The 22,750-nt window shown below is 45.7% G+C and overlaps 1 protein-coding gene across 6 annotated transcripts in view; it reads right to left on the bottom strand.

The window, feature by feature from the left end:
• SYNGAP1 (synaptic Ras GTPase activating protein 1) overlaps positions 1–22,750 on the bottom strand; it is a 1,959,930-nt gene that overhangs the window by 6,172 nt on the left and 1,931,008 nt on the right. The gene's annotated exons all lie outside the window — the stretch shown is intronic.

Raw genomic sequence — 22,750 nt, 5'->3', positions numbered from 1 at the left:
ATTTTGTGTCTACGACACTAACCTATGCCATCACAATGAATCCACTCCAGCATGCCATCTTTCACACCTGTATACAAAATGACCTTTCACCCCCTACGCTGGTGCTCTGGACTATCTTCTCCTGGCCCAAGCAAATACTGTATCTCACCTTATCACTGATCCTTGAACCTAACCCTAATACAGTGACCTCACTTCACCTGTAACCCCTCCACTTTGCGCTGCCGTCACCTACCACCATTCGCCAAAACCCTGACAGAGACCTCCCATACCCTGACAGAGACCTCTCTTTACATGTGACCATCACAATCCTATCGGTGACACTCCCTTCTTCTTTTACCTGTATAATTTGACATTAGACTTACTCCTGCCTGTCATTCTTGACTGCAGCCTTTACTTGCAAACCTATCTGTACTACTTTGACCCATCTCACCATCGACCATCTCACGTGTCCCTATATCCTGATCGCTGGCATTCTTCTGTACAATCACATCCAATCCGAATCTACTGTGGGACCTCCCTCACCTTATGCCTGTCTCCAGTCCTCACACTGTAATCTCCCTTTTGCCCTAACGCTAACCTTAAAATTGTGGCCTTCCAACATAGGTCATCACTGTACCTCTCACATCAATGATCACCTTTTGAATCAATCCTTTACTGTGATCCCTGGACCCCAACACTGACTCACGACTGCAGCACCTTTCCATCCTTGATTCTAGGTCTGAGGCGATGACTACCCTTAACTCCTGTCTTTGGCTTTGGCTCTCCCAGTGAGATCATCCTTAGCTGTGAGCCTTGGCTATGGACTATAAGATGTGGCTTCTCCTTACCTGTGGGAATTCACTCTAACCCACCCAATGTGATCTTGCCTTACCTGTGAACCTTGACTCTAAACCCATTCAATATGTCCTGTGGGTCTTGACATGAGCCCACACAATGTGGCTTCTCCTTACATGTGGGCCTTGACTGCAGCCCATGCAATGTGACTTATGCTTACATCTGGACCTTTAATCTAAGCCCACTCTGTGTAATTTCTCATTACCTGTGGGTCTTCCTGACTCTAGGCCCACCCACTGTGATTTCTCATTACCTGTGGGCCTTGACTCTAAGCCCACCCACTGTGATTTCTCATTACCTGTGAACCTTGACTCTAAGCACACCCACTGTGATTTCTCATTACCAGTGGGCCTTGACTCTAGGCCCACCCACTGTGATTTCAGATTTCCTGTGGGTCTTGACTCTAGGCCCACTCAGTGTGTCCTCCTTTACCTGTGGGCCTTGACTCTAAACCCACCCACTGTGATCTCTAATTACCTGGGGGCCTTGACTCTAGGCCTACCCAATGTGGCTTCTCATTACCTATGGGTCTTGACTCTAGGCCCACCCACTGTGATTTCTCATTACCTGTGGGTCTTGACTCTAGTTCCACCCACTGTGATTTCTCATTACATGTGGGTCTTGACTCTAGGCCCACCCACTGTGATTTCACATTACCTGGGGGTCTTGACTTTAGGCCCACCCACTGTGATTTCTCATTACCTGTGGGTCTTGACTCTAAATCCACCCACTGTGATCTCTCATTACCTGTGGGCCTTGACTCTAGGCCCACCCAATGTGATTTCCCATTACCTGTGGGTCTTGACTCTAAACCCACCCACTGTGATCTCTCATTACCTCTGAGCCCATGAATCTACGCCCACCCACTGTGATTTCACATTACATGTGGGTCTTGACTCTATTCCCACCCACTGTGATTTCACATTACCTGGGGGTCTTGACTTTAGGCCCACTCACTGTGATTTCATATTACCTGTGGGTCTTGACTTTAGGCCCACTCACTGTGATTTCATATTACCCGTGGGTCTTGACTCTAGGCCCACTCAGTGTGTCCTCCTTTACCTGTGGGCCTTGACTCTAAACCCACCCACTGTGATCTCTAATTACCCGTGGGCCTTGACTCTATGCCCACCCACTGTGATTTCTCATTACCTGGGGGCCTTGACTCTAGGCCTACCTAATGTGGCTTCTCATTACCTATCGGTCTTGACTCTAGGCCCACCCACTGTGATTTCTCATTACCTGTGGGTCTTGACTCTAGTTCCACCCACTGTGATTTCTCATTACATGTGGGTCTTGACTCTAGGCCCACCCACTGTGATTTCACATTACCTGGGGGTCTTGACTTTAGGCCCATCCACTGTGATTGCTCATTACCTGTGGGTCTTGACTCTAGGCCCACCCAGTGGGATTTCTCATTACCTGTGGGTCTTGACTCTAAATCCACCCACTGTGATCTCTCATTACCTGTGGGCCTTGACTCTAGGCCCACCCAATGTAATTTCTCATTACCTGTGGATCTTGACTCTAAACCCACCCACTGTGATCTCTCATTACCTCTGAGCCCTTGAATCTACGCCCACCCACTGCGATTTCACATTACATGTGGGTCTTGACTCTATTCCCACCCACTGTGATTTCACATTACCTGGGGTTCTTGACTTTAGGCCCACTCACTGTGATTTCATATTACCTGTGGGTCTTGACTATAGTTCCACTCACTGTGATTTCATATTACCTGTGGGTCTTGACTCTAAGCCCACCCACTGTGATTTCTCATTACCTGTGGGTCTTGACTCTAAGCCCACCCACTGTGATTTCTCATTACCTGTGGGTCTTGACTCTAAGCCCATCCAATGTGGCTTCTCACTACCTGTGGGTCTTGACTCTAGCCCATGCAATGTGACTTATGCTTACATCTGGACCTTTAATCTAAGCCCACTCAGTGTTATTTCTCATTACCTGTGGGATTTGACTCTAAGCACACCCACTGTGATTTATCATTACATGTGGGCCTTGACTCTGGGCCCAATCAGTGTGTCCTCCCTTACCAGTGGGCCTTGACTCTAGTCCCTAGTCCCACCCAATGTGATTTCTCATTACCTGTGGGTCTTGCCTCTAAACCCACCCACTGTGATCTCTCTTACCTGTGGGCCTTGAATCTACGCCCACCCACTGTGATTTTGCATTACATGTGGGTCTTGACTCTAGGCCCACCCACTGCAATTTCTCATTACCTGTAGGCCTTGACTCTAGGCCCAACCATGTGATTTCTCATTACCTGAGGGTCTTGACTCTAGGCCCACCCACAGTGAGCTCTCATTATCTTTGGGCCTTGACTCTGAGCCCACCCACCGTGATCTCTCGTTACCCGTGGGCCTTGACTCTAAGCCCACCCACTGTGATCTATCATTACCTGTGGCCCTTGACTCTACGCCCACCAATTTGGCTTTTCATTACCTGTGGGTCTTGACTCTAGCCCTTCCAATTTGACTTATGCTTACATGTGAATCTTGACTCTAAGCCCACTCAGTGTGTCTTCCCAACCTGTGGGCATTTATTCTAGGCCCACCCACTGTGATTTCTCATTACCTGTGGCCCTTGAGATGCGCCCACACAATGTGATTTCCCCTTACCTCGGGGCTTTCATTCTAAGCCCACCAAACGAGATCTCACCTTAACTGTCGGCTTGGATTCTAAACCCGCACAATGTGACATGTGGGCCTTGAACTCAAGCCACACAGTGCGACCTATCCTTTGCTATGGGCCTTAGAACTAATCCTCTCCAGTGCGACAGCTCAATACCTATGAACCTTGGCTCTAATCCTCTCCCAGTGTGACCTACACTTACCAGTGGGCCTTGGCTCTAAGCCCTCCAATGCAATCTCCTCTTATCGGTGGACCTCGACTCTAGGTCCACCCAATGTGATCTCGTCTTGACTGTGGGCCTTGACTCTAGGCCCACCCGATGTGACAACTTACTTGTGGGCCTTGAATCTAAGCCCCTCTCATGTGACTTCTTACTGGAGGACCTTGATCCTAAGCCCCCCAATGTGAATCTCCTAATCTGTGGGCTTTAATCCTAAACCCTCCAATCTGACCTCCGCTTACCTTTGAGCCTTGATTCTAGCCCACGCAATGTGACCTCCCCATACTTGTGCCCTTGACTCCAGCCCACTCACTGTGACCTGACCCCAGCAGTGACATTGCTCGCATAGAAGTTGGGATCTCTAGTCCTGACCATGTGACCTCTAAACCCAGCATCGACGCTGCTCTACGAGTTCCACCTGTGCCCCTTGACCTCACCCATTATGTGTCACCTCTGACCTCTATCCCAGCACTAAACCACTTATCTCCCATCACTTATCACTTGTAGTTGTAGACTTACTAATACACTATCCCTTCTAATACAAGACTTAGGCTCTGACTCGGTTACCATTCTCACCATGGACTCTTGAAGTTCACCATGACACGCTGTATTACACTTGACCCAAACGCAAGCCTGACTATGTAACTATCTCTTAGCTTTTATATCTGTTTACCCTCAGCTCATCATGGACTCCCTTTTAACTGCTAATCCTGGCACACAAACAGCGCAACACAAAACACTGTTGGGCAACATGGCACTGCTTCCCCTCCTCACATTGTCAAGATCTACCTTCACATCGCCCCCTGAGGAGTCTTTACAAGAACCAGTGATGTGTCCCCACAAATAAACCCTTTGCTCCCCTCTGCCTTCATGAAACGCCATGGTTCAACACCAGCTCAATGAATACCTGAGTCGGAAAAACTGGGGGTATGGAAACCATTCTGCTAAATCAGTGGGAACCTACCTCCTTCCCAGATGACTCAAGTATGTATAGCGCCTAGACTAAGTAGCCAGGACAGCTGAGGGGTCAGAGGCAGCAATGTGACACCCAGTACGTGCATGTGCTTGTAATGCAGTCTCTGGTCCAACCCAACTCACGGTTCACAATCTTTGAGGATGGTGACACTGAGTTCTCTCCCCATAAGCCACCAACCCAACAATTTTAACACAATGCATCCTACTCCCCCCAAAAATATATGGCAAACATAAACAAACCTGGAACAAACCTGCAGTCAGCACCAGAACCTCGGACTATCAACACCAGGACTCCCGAGCTCCCAGAACAGAGATGCTATTATCAGCACGTAGACCTCGGACAGCCTAGAACGGACATGTGATCAGCACCAGAACCATGTCAGGTCCCGTCAGGGACAGAACATCAGCTCACAAGCCCCAGAGAACACCAAACACAGACATGTTTATCAGAACCAGGGCCCTAGCACTCCTGCCACAGACATGTGTCTTGGCACCAGGGCCACTTAATGCCTAACATGAATAAAGTCCTAAAGCCATCAGCAAGCAAAGGTTTGATGTTGGACCCATAGACAAGCGCCCTGAAACAAAACCTTTTTGTGAGCTTTAGAGCTTTCCTAATTTTGCTGGTCGGCTAGCCAGCAAAAAAATTCAACTCCCACCTCTACTCCTGATGAATTTAAACTAGATCCCAGGTGCCCTGCGGGTGTCCTACCACTCAAAAGACAGGTGTAGCCCAGATGGCACTCCAAGAAGTTTTCTCCTAATGGAAACACATATCCTGGATTAGAGTGTTTGGAATTTAGGGCCTGGTTTAGATCTTGGCGGACAGGTTACTCTGTCACAACGGTGACGGATATCCCATCCGCCGTAATATAAGAAATAAGTTACTTACTTGTAACTTTAGTTCTCCAGTATTTGAAGCTTTCATAGATTCACATGCTTGAATCATTCCCCGTCGTCATGATGGGAGTCCCCGGTACATAAATAGTGGTAGTAGTAGTAGACTTAAATAGACATAATACACTAATAGGTGTAGGCTAGAGAAGGCCTAGACCTCTCAGTTTAATAACCTATCATAGTCCTTATTAAAGAAAGGACCAAAATTATGCCCCAACCAATCAGCATCAATCACCCTCTAGAACACTCCTGAGGGAAGCTCAGAGCCTCAGAGTTTCGAGCATAAGTGCTATATACAACCTGTTGAGACATATAAGGTGAGCTTCCCCCTGGGGAGGAGGGTGGGTCGCATGTGAATCTATGAAAGCTTCCAATACTGGAGAACCACAGTTAAAGGTAAGTAACTTATTTCTTACTCCAGTATTGGAACTTTCATAGATTCACATGCTTGAATCAGTTTAGCAAGCAGTTTGCTAGCACATTTACCATAGTTTTGAAGCTTAACAGGAATCTGAACAGTGTAACCTGCAAGCGATCACCAAACAGTATAAAAGACATAACCATAACAGTAAAGGAAAAACCTCCATAAGTGTTAAAGACAATACCAAATTACAATATGGAAATGTGATACAGTTGAAAATAGGTAGGAGGGTAGACAGGGGTGGCTCACTTTAATGGAACAGATACCAAAGTACTGCCTGACCCACTGCTGTGTCATTGAGAACGGTTGAATCCAATGCTATAGTGTCGGTGAAAACGTGTTCTTCCACCTTGCTGCATGGCAAATTTCCGTAAGTGACACTCCTGCAAATAAAGCTGTAGCTGTTGCCACTGACCTCGTAGAATGGGCTCGGACTCTTGCAGACAGAGGTCAGCCTGTCTTTTGATGACAAAATTGTATTGCACTTGCGATCCACCTGGAAATACTCTGTTTGGAGAGCGGGAAACCTTTCCTTGGTGCACTGTAGGACACAAATAGTTGAGAGGTCTTATGGAAAGATTTTGTCCTATCTAAATAAAAACTTTAGGCAACGTTTGACGTCCAATGAATGTAAAGTTCTCTCCACCGATGTCGTAGGATTCGGGAAGAAAGTTTTTAGTACTACCGGTTCGTTAAGGTGGAAATCAGATGGCACCTTGGGAACGAACTTCGGTTTGTTAAGAGCAGAACTCCATCTGTCCTAAACTGCAAGAAAGGTTCCTTTATTACAAAAGCCTAAATTTCACTGACCTGTCTGGCTGAGGTCAAAGCAAGTAGTAAATCCAACTTCCATGATAGGAACTTGATTTCCGCAGTGTGAATTGGTTCAAAAGGGGTTTTCATTAACTGTGAAAGAACTGTGTTCAATTGCAAGGCTGGCGGTGGAGGTCTTACAAGCAGAAACACTTGAAAGTGCCAAACTAAAAGATTGACAGGTGGTGGGGTAATGTTTGCGCAATTTGATGTACCTGAGTGTATTACCACAGACAATTCAATTCATTCATATTTGAGAATGCTCACAAGGACATTGAGCAACGACCACCCAGCGTTGTTAAATGAGTGCAGACAATGTCTACACACATTAGACATGCAAATCAAAATCAATGTCCCGAGCAAAACTCATGTAGTAATGCCAACAATGAATCCAGACAGTAGTCTTCTTCAATGTTCTTCTTGATTTATTATGCCAGATCTTGTCAGATGACTACTTCAGTTCTCATCATCTTTTTTTCAACAACAGATAGCCACAGAAGCCACCACATGTTTCTTCTTATGTGGGCATTCACCCAAGACTTCCTCAGGGCACAATCACTTATTTCCAAAAAGAATGAGATTATGGTATCTGTATCCAAAGCACTACAAAACTTTCATCAAAGCAAAATAATGCCCAATAGATTAGCAAATATCAAAAAACGACGACTCTGGCTGTTCAAAAGGATAATATACTTATTGATGGGTTGAAAGTTTGTCTCACCTGTTAGAAGAGACTAGATATTCAACGGAGAGTACTCCGTCTCCCAAGTTGGCGTATTGTCAATATTTGATAATCTATTGAGCATTAATTTGCTTTGATGAAAGTTTCGTAGTGCTTTGGATACAGATACCATAATCTCATTCTTTTTGGAAATAAGTGATCGTGCCCTGAGGAAGTCTTGGGTGAATGCCCACATAAGACGAAACACGTGTTGGCTTCTGTGGCTACCTGTTGTTGAAAAAAAGATTATGAGAACTGAAGTGCTCATCTGACAAGATCTGGCATAATAAATCAAGAAGAACATTGGAGAAGACTGTGTGGATTTATTGTTCGCATTACTACATGAGTTTGGCGCGGGACATTGATTTTGTTTTGCACTTGAAAGAGCCCTTTGAGGAACTCTTTAATTACTCTAGACGACCATAGAGGTGAAGATGATGATGATCTTCTGTAACGGGAAATGGCCGCAAAATGAACTTTTATTGAACTATGTGCCAAACCTGATTTTGCGAAAAGCAGAAGGTAAGGTAGGATCTGGAGAGTGAGACAGTGGATGTAAACTCTCCCCACGGCACCAGATGCAGAAACGCTTCCACTTGAGCCGGTACGTTTTGTTGGTACTGTCTGCCCTCGCTTTGGCTAGGATATCTCAGCATTCACTAGAAATGTTTAAGTGTCAGAACTCATTGTATTCAAGAGCCAAGCTGACAAATGCAGGCTCCTGAGGTCCAGGTGTAGTATCTGCCCCTGGTTCATGGTCAGGAGATCGGGAAAAACTGGAAGTTTGAAGTGTGAGACCTGCGATAGAAGAAGCAGTTTGTGTACCAGTGTTGACGTGGCCATGCCGGAGTGATGAGGATCAGTTTGCATGGTTTGATCTTCATCTTCCTCAGGACTCTTGGAAGAAGAGGAATGGGAGGAAAAGCGTAAGCAAAGATGCCGGACCATGCAATTGAAAAGGCATTCCCCCATGACCCCTGTAGAGATTCCAACATGCATAGTAGCGGCATTTGCGGTTCTGGAGAGTTGCGTACAAGTCCAAGTCCAGTGTTCCTCAGCACAGGAATATGTTCCTCAGGGCTTGGTGGTGCAGCTCCCATTCGTGACACGATGGTGTCAGTCTGCTTAGCGTGTCCACAATCGTGTTCTGTCGTCCTGGAACATGTTCTGCTCAGAGGCAGACTCTGTGATCTATGGCCCATTCCCACAACTTTTGGGCTTCCTTAGAGAGATGGCGAATATTCGTGCCACCTTGCTTGTTTATATAGTGCATCGTCGTGGTATTGTCCGTATGGACTAGCACTGATGAATTCTGTATCCTGGGAAGAAACGCCTGGAGGGTGAAATGCACAGCTTTCAGCTTTAGCACATTTATGTGAGATTGAGTTTGAGCTTGATGACACTTTCCGCTTACTTGAAGGTAAGCTCCCCATCCCTCTAAGGACGCATCTGTTGTGATCACTAATGGTGCGGCGTCTTGATGCAAGGACAATCCTACCGATAAATGGTCTGTGTCTAACCACCACTCTAGGGCCTTCACCATATGTGGAGTTACTCTGAGGATGTTGTCGAAGGAGCCTACTGACTGTACCCACTGTTTGTCCAGCTCCTCCTGAAATGGACGCATCCTGATATGACAAAACGGGATCAGTGCTATGCATGACGACATCATCCCTAAAAGGGATTTGAAAAGTCAGACCGAAAGAGACTTTCTTCTTTTGATGGAATTTGCCAGAATAAGAAATCGCCGCTGACATTCCTCTGCAGGGTATGCTTTTGAGCAGACCGTGTCCAGTTGCGCTCCTAGGAAGGCAATCTTTTGTCACGGATTCTAATTGGATTTTTGTTGATTTATAGTCAGATCCAAACTTTTGAAGAGAGTTGTGTAGGCCTTTGTGACGTTCTCGCTTCTCGCTTGGATAGAGCCTTGATGAGCCAGTCTTCCAGATACGGGAAGACTTGATGTTTCCGCTGTCTGAGAAATGCTGCAATTGGAGCGAGACACTTTGTAAAAATTCTGGGCGCTGACTTGAGGCCAAATGGGAGCACTCTGAATTGGTAGTGGCTTCCGGCTACCACACATCTCAGGTATTTTCTGTGTGTTGGGTGAATAGGTACATGGAAATAGGTGTCTTGGAGGTCTAATGTTGTCATGAAATCGAGTTGGTTCAGGAGCTTCAGTACCTCTTGCAATGTTATCATTCTGAAATATTGTTTTTCAGATATAGATTGAGATTTCGAAGGTCCAAAATTGGTCTCCACTGCCTTAACTTCTTTTTGATTAAAAAGAACCAGGAGTAGAAACCTGTGCCCCAGCTTGAGAGGAAATAAGTTACTTACCTGTAACTGCAGTTATCGAGTATTGGTATCGTTCATACATTCACATGCTTGAATCATTCCCCGTCGTCGAAGTTGGAGTCCCACGGTGCATATAATAAAGCAGTAAATAATAACTTCCATAGGCTATCATGGAGGTGACCGTGTATTCAATAGCCTATCAACCTCCTTTTATAAAAAGAACCAAACTCAAAACATGACCAATCAGCAACCAGCACCCTCTAGAACCTTCCCAAGAAAGGCCGAATCTCTCAGATTTTCCAGCGCAAGTGTAGTTAGTAGTACTATAATACCAGAGGAGCCTCTTCAGGGAGGAGGGTGGGTTGCATGTAAATCTATGAAAGATACCTATACTGGATAACTGTAGTTACAGGTAAGTAACTTATTTCTTATCCCGTATTGGGGTATCTTTCATACATTCACATGCTTGAATCAGAATAGTAAGCAGTTATATATATATATATATATATATATACATATACACACGTATATATACATTTATCATCCCAGTAAGCACTTAAGTGGATGGTGGGTAGTGCTAATAATATCCTTCAATGCATTCGCAACACTGTTTGTTATCATCACATGAATCAATTATGTGACTGTAAGAAACCACAAACACATATATAAATTCCTTGTTTGTATCATAATTCTTTTTATTTTTTAAACATAACTCCTCTATTTAGAGAGGCTTACCTTTTGAAACATGTTTCGTAGCACTGCCTGTCAGCTCGCTGCATTGATTCCAGGCAGTAATGCTGCATAAATGTGTGTGTGTTGTTTTCCACGTTGCAGCTCTGCAGATCTTTTCCGGTGGTACTCCAGCAAACATAGCAGCTGATGTGGAAACTGCCCGAGTGGAGTGTGCCTTTATAGTCCTTGATTATGGTTTGCCAGCATTGTCATGACAAGTTTGGATTGTGTTCGCTATCCATCTGGCGATAGTAGTCTTAGAAACTGCAACGCCCTGGCGGCCTTGTCCATAGGCTACGAATAGCTGATCTGACTTGCGTGCAGCTTTAGTCCTTTGTAAGTAGAATGTAAGACATCTTTTGACGTCTAAAGTGTTAAGCGTTGTTTTTGCAGGAGTAGAAGGATTCAGGAAGAAAGTTCTTAGGATGATCGGTTCGTTCAAATGGAACTGAGAGGGAACCTTAGGGCTGAATTTAGGATTTGTCCTGAGAATGACCATTTCGTCAGTGAAGCGCAGGAATGGATGCGCTATGGTAAAAGCTTGTATTTCACTAACCCTTCTCGTTAATGTGAGGGCCAATAGAAGAGCAACTTCCCATGGTAAATATTTTATATCTGCCTTATGGATGGGCTCAAAGGGTTGTTTCAGCAGTTGTGATATAACTACATTTAGCTGCCACTCCAGGGGTGGGGCTCGGATAAGTGGGAAAGTTCGAAACGGTCCTTTCATAAATTGTTTTATGATTCTTGATGAGCATAACGATGGGTATTTAGATGAGCGTCTGTATCTAGATATAGCAGCGAGGTGAACTTTAACTGAAGAGTATGCCAATGTAGATTTTACTAAGGATACCAAATAAGGTAAAACTTCTTCTGAAGCAGAGAGAAATGGATGTACTTCATTATGCCGGCATCATAGACAAAAACGCTTCTATTTCAGTCTGTACGACTTATTGGTGCTGTCATCACAGGATCTAGCGATTATATCTTTGCATTTCTGTGAAATGGTCAGATCCTTAAATTCGAAGAATTCAGGAGCCACGCATGGAACTCTGGATGACATATTTGACCCTAGTTCCTGGTCAACAGTGTTGGTGTTGATAACAGGCGGTTGGGCTGAGCTTCCGATAAGAGGAAAAGTTCAGTGTACCAATGCTGTCTGAGCCACCTGGGGGCTAGTAGGAGGAGGCAACAGTGTTCCCATTTCATTTTCGTGAGGACCCTGGGTATCAGAGGAATGGGGGGAAAAGCGTATGCATAGATCCCTGACCAGCGCATTGAAAGAGCATTCTCCAGAGAGTTTGGGAGAGGGAATCTGCTTGCGAAGAATCGGCATTTGGAGTTGATTTAGGTCACTAACAGGTCTAATGCTAGCTTTCCCCGGACTGCAAATATCCTGTCCAGTTGGCTCTGTTCCATTTCCCACTCGTGGCAACTGTCTTTGGTTCTGCTCAAGGCATCCACCAAGGTATTCCGGAGACCTGGAACATGCTCCGCTGTTAGGGATATTCCATGAAGAGTCAACCAGCTCCATAACTGCTGGGCGTCTTGTGAGAGAGATAGGGACTTGTTTCCTCCTTGCTTGTTGATGTAAAACATGCTTGTGGTGTTGTCTGTGCGGATCAACACCAATGAGCCCTGTATTCGAGGGAGGAAAGCCTGAAGGGGTTTATGCGCATTTGACGTTGAGTTGAGGACCACTTTCCTTGAATCTGCAGGTCTTGCAGGTGTCCTCCCCAACCTCCCATAGAAGCACCTGTTGTCACTATGTAATTTGGAATCACTGATAGAAAGGAGAGGCCCTGGGACAGATGTGATTCTAGTGTCCACCATTCGAATGCCTCTTTCATGCGTGGGCTGATAGTTACCACGTCGTCGAAAGATCCTGTTGTTTGAACCTATTGACATTGAATATCTTCTTTGAGACTTTGTGGTACCAAGTCGATTGTGGATGCGAGCATTCCCAGCAGAGACTTGAATATTCTCACAGAAGCGTACTTTTTTCTGGAAAGTTTGAATGCCAACACTTGCAACCGCTGCTGTCTTTCATTGGGAGAGGAAGGCTTTGTTCTGAATGGTGTTCGAGTTGGCCCCAAATTGTCTGGCTTGGGAAGATTGATGATTTCTGATGATTTATTGAGAGCCCCAATTTGAGGAACAGGGCTAGACAATCGTCTGTGGCAGCCTTTGCTAGACGAGCTGATGGGGCTTTCAGCAGCAAATTGTCTATGTATGGGAATGCTTAATGACCCTTGTTCCGCAAGGCCGCTGCCACAGGACCTAGAAACTTCGTAAAAATTTGTGGAGCCGATTTGAGGCCAAAGGGAGGGACTTGGAATTGATAGTGGGTACCAGCCTATGTGAATCAGAGGAATTTTCTGTGCTTTGGATGTATAGGAATATGAAAATACGCATCCTCTAGATCCAATGAAGTCATGAAATCTCCGCTGTTGAGGCATCGCAGGACGTCAGAGAGCGTGGCCATCTTGAATGTTGGACTTTTGGGGAATTTGTTTAATTTCCTGAGGTCTAAGATAGGTCTCCACTCTCCCGATTTTTTGCGAATAAGGAAGAAGCGGGAGTAGAAACCTTTCCTTCTCTGAGGAAATGGGACTTTTTCTATTGCCCCTTTTTTTAGCATAATCTTTGCTTCTTTTTTGAGTAAGTGAAGATGAGGGGGTGCGATCCCCTGGGTGGAGTGTTGGGAGGGATTTGGATAAATTCCAAAGTGTGCCCATAAGAGATGAGATCCAGGACCCACTTGTCTGACGTGATATTGCGCCACTGGTGTGTATGGTTGGAAATCTTTGCACCGGTTCGGAAGGGGGAAATGTAACTGGTACCTTGTTGTGATCACTGCTTGCGACCGGAGTCGCGGGCTTGAGACTGGAGCCCTGTCTGGAGAAACCAACTGTTGTTGGTTGTCGGTAGGATTGTTGTTGGTATCCTTGGTAATATTGTGGCTGATAGGATTGGTAAGTCTGGGTACGTTGGTAGTTTCCTCTATATACAGAAAACCCACGGCCTCGAGCTCCCTGAAAGGGCACTTTACGGTACTAAAGTGTACCTAGTGCTTTGGCAGTGGCCGTATCTTTCTTTATTGTCGTAAGCGCCTCATCTATGTGATTGCCGAATAATCTATTGCCGTTGTATGCCATGTCTAGAATTTTTGACTGTACTTCTGGATGAAAGGATGTTGCCCTTAGCCACCCCTGGCATCTTAGAATGGCCGCACCCGCTAGTTGGCGAAAGCTTGTAGTGGCTATACTCCATAGCGCAGTCTATAATTTCTTCTTTATTTTCCTCTGGAATAAGGTCTCTCATTGCTCCCATATCGGACCACATTTGCCGATCGTAGCGGCCCAAGATGGCTAAATCATTAGAAGCTCTGACAGAAATTGCCGCCATTGAGGAAAATCTTTTTCCAATGGAGTCTAAACGGTGACCCTCTTTATCCGGTGGTGATATGATGGGAGTAGATGAGGTTTTTTTAATCTCCTTTGGGCTGCCTGGGAGATCACAGAATCCGGCTTGGGATGACCTGTGAGACATGCAGGAGAATCCTTATTTGCCCTGTATTTCTTGTGTAGTCTTGGTAGCACCGGAACCACAGACGCTGGCGTCTTCATCACCTTAATACCCTCTTGCCAAATATAATCTATGAGAGGTATTGACCTGACCGATTTTCTTGATTGTTCTTTAAAATCATAAAGAAAGCAATCTTATTGTTTTACAACTGTAGGCAAGTGGAATCTGGCTGTAGCTCTGTCCATTATATTATGGAAACCTCCAATATCCTCCGGAGGTGAGTCGGAGGGACGATGAGGAGGAGGGGACGGTGTTGGTACTACATAATCATTTCATTCATCCGTAGGCGGAGGATCATGGATTTCTCCCTCCTCAGGCTCTTCTTCAGAGGTGCTAGGATCCTATCTAGGAGGCAGAGGATTATGGGACGTGGCGTCAGTCTGGGCGTGGCAGGAGGTGGTGGCGGTGTCAGAGGAGCCACCGGTGGAGGGGGGGCCACTGTGTGTGCGGTCCTTTTGAGGAGTAAACCTCCTTTTGTAATCCGCCAACATACTTTGTAGGGCCACTATTAGGGACGGAGGCAGTTGAGCAGGTTGTTGCCTCGGCTGTTCATCGTATCTGATATTGTGCACGAGGGACTGGATACTGTTGATAATATTGCTCCTCATCGTCAGTCTTCAACCTCTTCCTGACACTTCATGTTGAGTTTGGAAGGGCTATGCGCAGTCCCAAATGAGCCACCATCATCATCTGTGTCTTCCACATCTAACAGAATGGTGTTCAAAATTCAATTTGTGTAGCTTGTAGAAATGGAGTTGACGGGCCCGTAGATGTAATTGGAATTATCGTCGACGATGCCATCGTCGAGGACGTCGATGGTGGAATTATCGTCGCTGACAGTGTCGACTCTCGACGGAGGCAGGATTGCCATCGAGGGTGGAGTTGACGCCGACGCGGCAGCTTTCGCCGACGATGAAGGAGCCGCCGACGATGGAGTCGTAGTCAATGTTGGGGTCCTCAATGACAACGAGGTCTTCGTCGATGATGAAGTCTTTGTCGATGGTGGTGTCTTCGTCAATAGAGTCGTCATCGACGATAGCGGTAACATCGACGGTATGGAACCTTTAATACTCGCCATCGAAGTAGTCAGCGCTGTTGACGGTCTTGACGACAATAGAGTTGTTGTCGTCGGTGTTGTTGAAGTAGTAGGCGTCGATGGCGAGCTTTGCGCTGATGAGGATTCGTGACTAATTTTGCGCCTGTAATGACTTGAAGATTCCGGTTTTTCCTTGGATGTCCCTGAAAAATGAGGGGAACCTACCTCCGAGGAGACCTTAGGCTGTTTCTCCTTTTTTAGAGATTCTCTGGTCAGATGAGAGATTTTAGAATGTTTCCTCAGGCGACCTGGGCCGCTTATGAGTCTTTGAGGGCGTGTCGCTCTCAACATCTGATGAAGGACTCTGCTTCCTCTTCAGCCACAATAGAAGTCTGCCCTCTCTGTCTTTAAGGGTCTTTGTTGAAAAAGTGTGGCATATTGTACACTGTTTTGCATCATGATGGGGATTGAGGCAATAGATGCAATCCTTGTGGGCATCATCAATGTGTACTCTTTTCTATCCGCAGGATTTTCAAGGTCTAAATAATCCTTTTTATCAGACATTCTTCTATATAAATATAGAAACAAGACTTATCTGAGAAAAGTTGAAGAACTGAGCAGAGCTCAGGGAGACTCCCTTACACACAATGTGCGGTGAAAATCGGAGGAATTTAACCTCTCTTGGGAAGGTTCTAGTGGGTGCTGGTTGCTGATTGGCCATGTTTTGAGTTTAGTCCTTTTTATAAAAGGAGGTTGATAGGCTATTGAATACATGGTTACCTCCATGATAGCCTATGGAAGTTATTATTTACTGCTGTATTATGTGTATAGTGGGACTCCCACTTCGGCGACAGGGAATGATTCAAGCATGTGAATCTATGAAAGATACCCCAATACTGGATAATGGTACTTTCACTATTGCCCCTTTGTTCAGCATGTTTTTTACCTCTTGCTGAAGCGCCCTGAGATGCTTTTGGTGGGAGGGCTGTAGGCGATTTTAGGGTGAATTCTAGAGTGTGTCCAAATTGAACAAGGCGCAGAACCCACTGGTCCATAGTAATGGCTTGCCACTGGTAGAGGAAGTATGAAATGTTGCCTCCAAGGTGGGCAGGATGAGACTGAAACGATTGGCTTGGTGAACTGAGAGTTGGAGCCAGAGCCAGAGGTATATCATTGATGGTGGTTAGTATCCTTGCCAGCCCGTGATGTCTTTTCTCTATTCCCTCTAACATAGGATGCCTGAGGTGGTTTTCTTTATTGGAACTGAGGTCTGTATGACTGTGAGGTGGAAGAATAGGCCAGATAATGGTACTGCTGATATCCTCCTCTATAGGAAGGTTGAGCTCTATCCTTTGAGCCCTGAAAGGGAGCTTTTCTGTACTGCAGCATACCCAAAGACTTGGCAGTATCTGTGTCTGCCTTGACAGTTTTAAGGGCTTCCTCTACATGGCTGCCAAAAGAGCCTCACCATCATAGGGAACGTCCCATATTTTGTTTTCAACCTCAGGACGAAAAGAGGTGGCTTTAAGCCAGCCCCGTCTTCGTAGAACTGCTGCTCAAGCTAGTTGTCTAAATCTGTTACAGCAATATACATCGCTGAATGTATTATCTCATTTGATGTCCTCTCTCCTTCATGCAATATATTTTTTGCCTCCTCTTTAATATCTTCCAGCAGTTGATAAGAAGCGATGTCAGACCACATTTAGCGATTATAGCACCATGAGATCCCCAAGGAGTTTGCTGCCTTTACTGATAGAGCTGACATTGATAAGAATCTTTTTCCAATAGAATCTAGACGTCCCTCCCATATATAATCAATTATGGGAATAGCTCCAACTGACTTACGAAATTGTTCTTTTAAGTCATATAAGAAGCAGTCCGCTTGCTTGGAAGGCATTGGTAAGGCAAACCTTTTTTGCTGCACGCGCCAACAAATTGTGAAAACCCCCAATATCTTCTGTTGGGGAATCTACCGGAGGAGGTATTGGTGAGACTGGTGAAAACATCCTGTAGTCATCCCATTCTGAAGCTGTATCATGAAGTTCCCTTTCCTCATCGGAAGAGGCTGGTTCCTGGAGGGGAACAGATTGTGGAGTATTCGGTACCGAAAGCACTGTAGGCGCACTAATGCGATGTCACCTGAGGAGGAGGAGGTATATTAGATGAGTCTGAAGGTGGGAAGCGCTGCCTATAGTCCTGCAGCATACATTGCAAATCAGATAGTAATGCAGATGGCATTGTGACCATTTCTTCATGATACTGCCTATGTTGTTTAGACTTGGTAAAATAGGCTAGACCATAGTATTGCTGGTCATCATCATCATCTGGCTGGCACTTGATGTGCAATTCTGATATGCGCCCCCAAAGAGACCTTCTTCTTCTTCCTCTTCTTCTAAATGTCCCTCCTCTAAAAGGTGAATGTGTATAAGAGGAGTAATTTTACTGGGTGAGGTGAGTTCAGGCATAATTTCCGATGCCAGAATCTTTTGGCGTATCAAGCTTTACAGATATAACCTTCGTCGACGATTGCGTTGACGGTTGCGTCGACAATGTCTTCCCTTCCACAGCTTTTAATGTGCTGGCTGTAGGTGATGTCGTTGACGACGAATTCGTCGAAGGAGGGGACTTCGTCGACACCTGTGGAGTCGCCGAAGGTAAAGACTTCGTCGACAGCAGTGACTTTACCTTTGTCAATGGCAAAGTGTCTGTCGCCGGTGGTGCACTAGACGACAGCGATGACCTCGCCGACCACTGCTGCATCGTTGACCTTCTTTCCGTCGACAGTGGCGATGTCTACGATGACCTTGTGTACGGTATTTTCTTCAACGATGTAGTCAACTTCGGCGTTGATGACGAGTGTTTCGTCGACGATGTGTCAACCTCCTTGTGACATATTAAGGAAATGGTCAATGAAATCGGACCTCGTGTCAACGATGTCAAGGTCGTTGTCGACAATGAGAGAGCCATAGAGCATGACGTCGACATGCCAGAAATGCATCCTCTTGTTATCTACAGAGCTGGGAAACTTTTCTTCACTGACTGAGAACTCCCTGACGGAATGTCAGAAGTAGGTTTTTTAAACGTCAGTTTAAGTTCTACAGGAGGTGTTTTTGGTTCAGAAACAGTCTTTGATGGCTGTTCTTTTTTATGAGAACCTTTGCTCTCAGAAAAAGATTCAAAAGAGGACTTTTTCGGCGCATTTTTTAGCAGGCTCCTTATCAGACTGTGATACATCTCTTGCCCTTTTCACAGAGATTTTTGTAGAGGTCGGCTGGTCTCTCTCGGAGTCTGACACAGGGCCTTATCTAGTTTTCAATTTCTGAAGCCAGATGAGAATATGTTCTTCTCTGTCTCTAAGGGTTTTATTTGAAAAAGTACGATAAATCTTGCATTCTGATGCCTTATGAGATTGATATAGGCAGTCAATGCAATTTTTTGGGTGAAGTTTATCAGCGTAAAGTTTCTTCTTCAGGCAAGTGGCACATTCTCTGAAGAGAGCATTCTTGGCTTTGTCAGACTTAGTCCAGATAGAATGAAGATCTACCACGAGTAGGAAACATGAAGATGATGTCTTGTTCTAACAAAAGATCGTAAAATTGTACTTTCCAGTAGAAAAAGTCCAAACCCCTCAATCAGATGAGAAAGCTGAGAAGAGATCAGAGGAAACTCCCTAGCACAACGTGCGGTAGAAAATCTGAGGCTCTGAGCTTCCCTCAGGAGTGTTCTAGAGGGTGATTGATGCTGATTGGTTGGGGCATAATTTTGGTTCTTTCTTTAATAAGGACTATGATAGGTTATTAAACTAAGAGGCCTAGGTCTTCTTTAGTCAATACCTACTAGTGTATTATGACTATTTACGTCTACTACTACTACTATTTTAAGTACCGGGGACTCCCATCATGACGACGGAGAATGATTCAAGCATGTGAATCTATGCAAGTTCCAATACTGGAGTAAATCTTATTATATCCTATGGGATTTATATTTTGACGGAGGGGATATCCGTCACCATTGTGACGGAGTAACCTGTTCGCCAAGATCTAAATCAGGCCCTTAGTCCACATGCTTTCTTTAGTCACAGTGACCAGGAGCTGTAGCAATGGATTTTTTCAGACCAGAATTATGGAGGATAAATTAAAATCTTATTATCAGCATGAATCTAGGCCCGAATATGCAAAGTGGACATAAATGAAACCCCTTTCCTTTATCCTGGATGTTCCCTGCCTGGAAACACCTAGATTTCAGCTCCATAGAGGATGTGTCAATCCCAGATGACATTCCAAACATTTAACTTTCCAGGGATAAAAGCTGGTTCCGCCTCGGATATTCTGTGACCCGGCAATGAACCATGAAACCTAGTCTGTTTTCTGCTGCACTCCGGATCTGCACTGCCTCTCTCCCCTCCAGCTGAACCACAGCCCTTTTTGGTAAAGTATTATCCCCCAATCTCAAGTTTCAATATGGATATACATCTGGGATAAGAGGTGCCCTCCCATCTGATATGTCCCTTGCCACAGTGCCATCTGTGGATTAATTCCAGCCACCTTTCTGGGTGATCACCTTAACCAGGGATAGAATCCGAGTCCCACCCCCACTTTTCAACCTATGGTTTCTTTGCAGCTAAAAGGAGGTATCCTATCCCAGGCTTAGCAGGAGAACAGTCATTACACATTTTTCAGAGACACAGGAACTTAGTGAAATGTGGCGTTACAGACGTAAGACAAGTGTACTGACATGGCATGAAGTGTGAGGACTAGAAGCCATAGGTGTGTGAAAGTGCTACCCAGGAGGCATAATACAGTGTCTGGAGAGTGTACTAGAGGTTCACCGTGTCCTCTGAGACCTTTTCTGTCCTGGCAAATCATGTCATGGGTCCTAGGGCTGGAATTTTAATGTAGGTCACGTTGACTCGACACTCATCGCAGCAGCGTCAGGGAAAGGGGTGATATCCACAACTAGACACTTATTGAGCAGCTATCTACTGGAAGCATATTTGAGCAACAGTGGAGTACATGCAAGGGACCAATGGCACCTGCAGAGCCCAAAGTAGAAGAGTGTGAGGACATGTGCCCTGATAACATCTGCAGATCAAATCTAGGGTTCCACCTTACTGCCATTTTCATCCAATGGCCACTACGGAGAGTTCCCTTCTCCCCGTGTCCAGCCGTTTCTGTCTCTAGTCCCTCTTTTAGTCTGGGAGTATGTGCATCTGTCCTTTTTGCAGACTTGTACTTAACCCTACTTTTTCCTACTACCACGGTCTTACTTTTTACACTTAGGGTTTCTGCCTCTCTTTTATTCTACCACTTTCGCAGTCCTCTGCTCTATGTCGTCTATGTTTAGCCCCTGTTACTATCAGCTGATTCCAAACTGGAATGGAATGGTGAGCAAAAAACAATGGAATTAGGCCCAGATCTCTGTTCTGGGGTGAATGTTTGACATTCAGCATTTCGTCCATCAATTGTTCTTTTTGCATTTGTCACCCCGAGTGGGATGGGTATGCCCAAACGTGGGTCCAATGCTCACCATGCCACTGGAGTCAAGCTAGAATGGCTGATATGGAGGGATACCATGAAACTGGTACCAGGATGCTTATTTTCGGTCCAGGGAGGACCTGGCCTGGTAGTTCAGGCTGGACTGTTCTCATGGGGCACAGGGCCAAGACTGATTTGCATATGGCTGGATCCAAGCTGGAAAGGCATGGTGAGCAAAAAAACGATGGATTTAGGCCCAGATCTCTGTACAAATGTTTGACATTGTTCGGCATTCCATCCATCAGTTGTTCTTTTTGCAACTATCAGTTCTACAACCCGGCACTGTCCACTCGATAGCTGAAGTGCACGCTATCTTAATTCTCTATGTTCTGAAGGTGCTGTGACTTAGATGTGGCATTTAACTGATGGACTATGCCAGATGGCTGGATCAATGTAGTGAATCCAGCTCTACATTGCCTCTACACTACTCTTTTTTGCTAGCAGGTGTCCTTCAACCTGCTTGAGAACTGATCAGCTTATTTTCCTCAGTCTTAATGTGATGAAGAGACTGATCCTCCCTCTAGCGCACCCTCAGAGTGAGGCATGGTATGTAGACCGGTCTGCTGTATGCTGCATACGCAGCCCTACTTGCACCTTGATGTGCACTGGTAGCATGGACGTGCACTGGTAGCATGGACGTGCACTGGTAACAAGGACTGGCACTGGTAGCATGGATTTGAACTGGTAGCATGGCCTTGAACTGGTAGCATGGTTTTACACTGGTAGCATGGACTTAAACTTGTAGCATGGACTGGCATTGGTAGCATGGACTTGAACTGGTAGCATGGCCTTGAACTGGTAGCATAGACTTGTGCACTGGTAGCATGGACTTAAACTTGTAGCATGGACTTGCACTAGTAGCATGGAGTTGAACTGGTAGCATGGAATTGAACTGGTTGCATGGACTTGCACAAGCACCATAGTAGCATGGATGTGCCCTGCTAACATGGACTTCCACTGGTAGCATGGACTTCCACTGGTAGCATAGACTTCCACTGGTAGCATGGATGTGCAATGGAAGCATGGACTTGAACTGGTAGCATGGACTTGAACTGGTGGCATGGACTTGCACTAGTAGCATGGCCTTAAACTGGTAGCATGGCCTTGAACTGGTAGCATGGGCTTGCACTGGTAGCATGGAATTGCACTGGTAGCATGGAATTGAACTGGTAGCATGGAATCGAACTGGTAGCATGGGCTTGCACTGGTAGAATGGAATTGCACTGGTAGCATGGAATTGCACTGGTAGAATGGACTTGCACTGGTAGCAAGGAATCGAACTGGTAGCATGGACTTGCACTGGTAGCATGGAATTGAACTGGTAGCATGGGCTTGCACAAGTACCATTGACTTGTACTATTAGCATGGATGTGCACTGCTAACATGGACTTCCACTGGTAGCATGGACTTCCACCTGTAGCATAGATGTTCACTGGTAGAATGGATGTGCACTGGTAGCATGGACTTCCACTGGTAGCATAGACTTCCACTGGTAGCATAGACTTCCACTGGTAGCATGGATGTTTAATGGAAGCATGGCCTTCCACTGGTAGCATGGGCTTCCACTGGTAGCATGGATGTGAACTGGTAGCATGGATGTGAACTGGTAGCATGGACTTCCACTGGTAGCATGGACTTCCACTGGTAGCATGGATGTGCAATGGAAGAATGGACTTCCACTGGTAGCATGGGCTTCCACTGGTAGCATGGACTTTCACTGGTAGCATGGACTTTCACTAGTAGCATGGACTTTCACTGGTAGCATGGACTTCCACTGGTAGCATGGACTTCCATTGGTAGCATGGACTTCCATTGAAAGCATGGATGTGCAATGGAAGCATGTACTTCCACTGGTAGCATGGGCTTCCACTGGTAGCATGTACTTCCACTGGTAGCATGGATGTGCAATATAAGCATGGATGTGCACTGGTAGCATGGATGTGCACTGGTAGCATGGACATCCACTGGTAGCATGGATGTGCAATGGAAGCATGGGCTTCCACTGGTAGCATGGACTTCCACTGGTAGCATG

This window comes from Triturus cristatus, chromosome 1_1, assembly GCF_964204655.1.
Source record: "Triturus cristatus chromosome 1_1, aTriCri1.1, whole genome shotgun sequence".
NCBI lineage: Eukaryota > Metazoa > Chordata > Amphibia > Caudata > Salamandridae > Triturus > Triturus cristatus.
The sequence above is the reverse complement of the archived record's forward strand: the minus strand, read 5'-3'. Positions and strand labels throughout refer to the sequence as shown.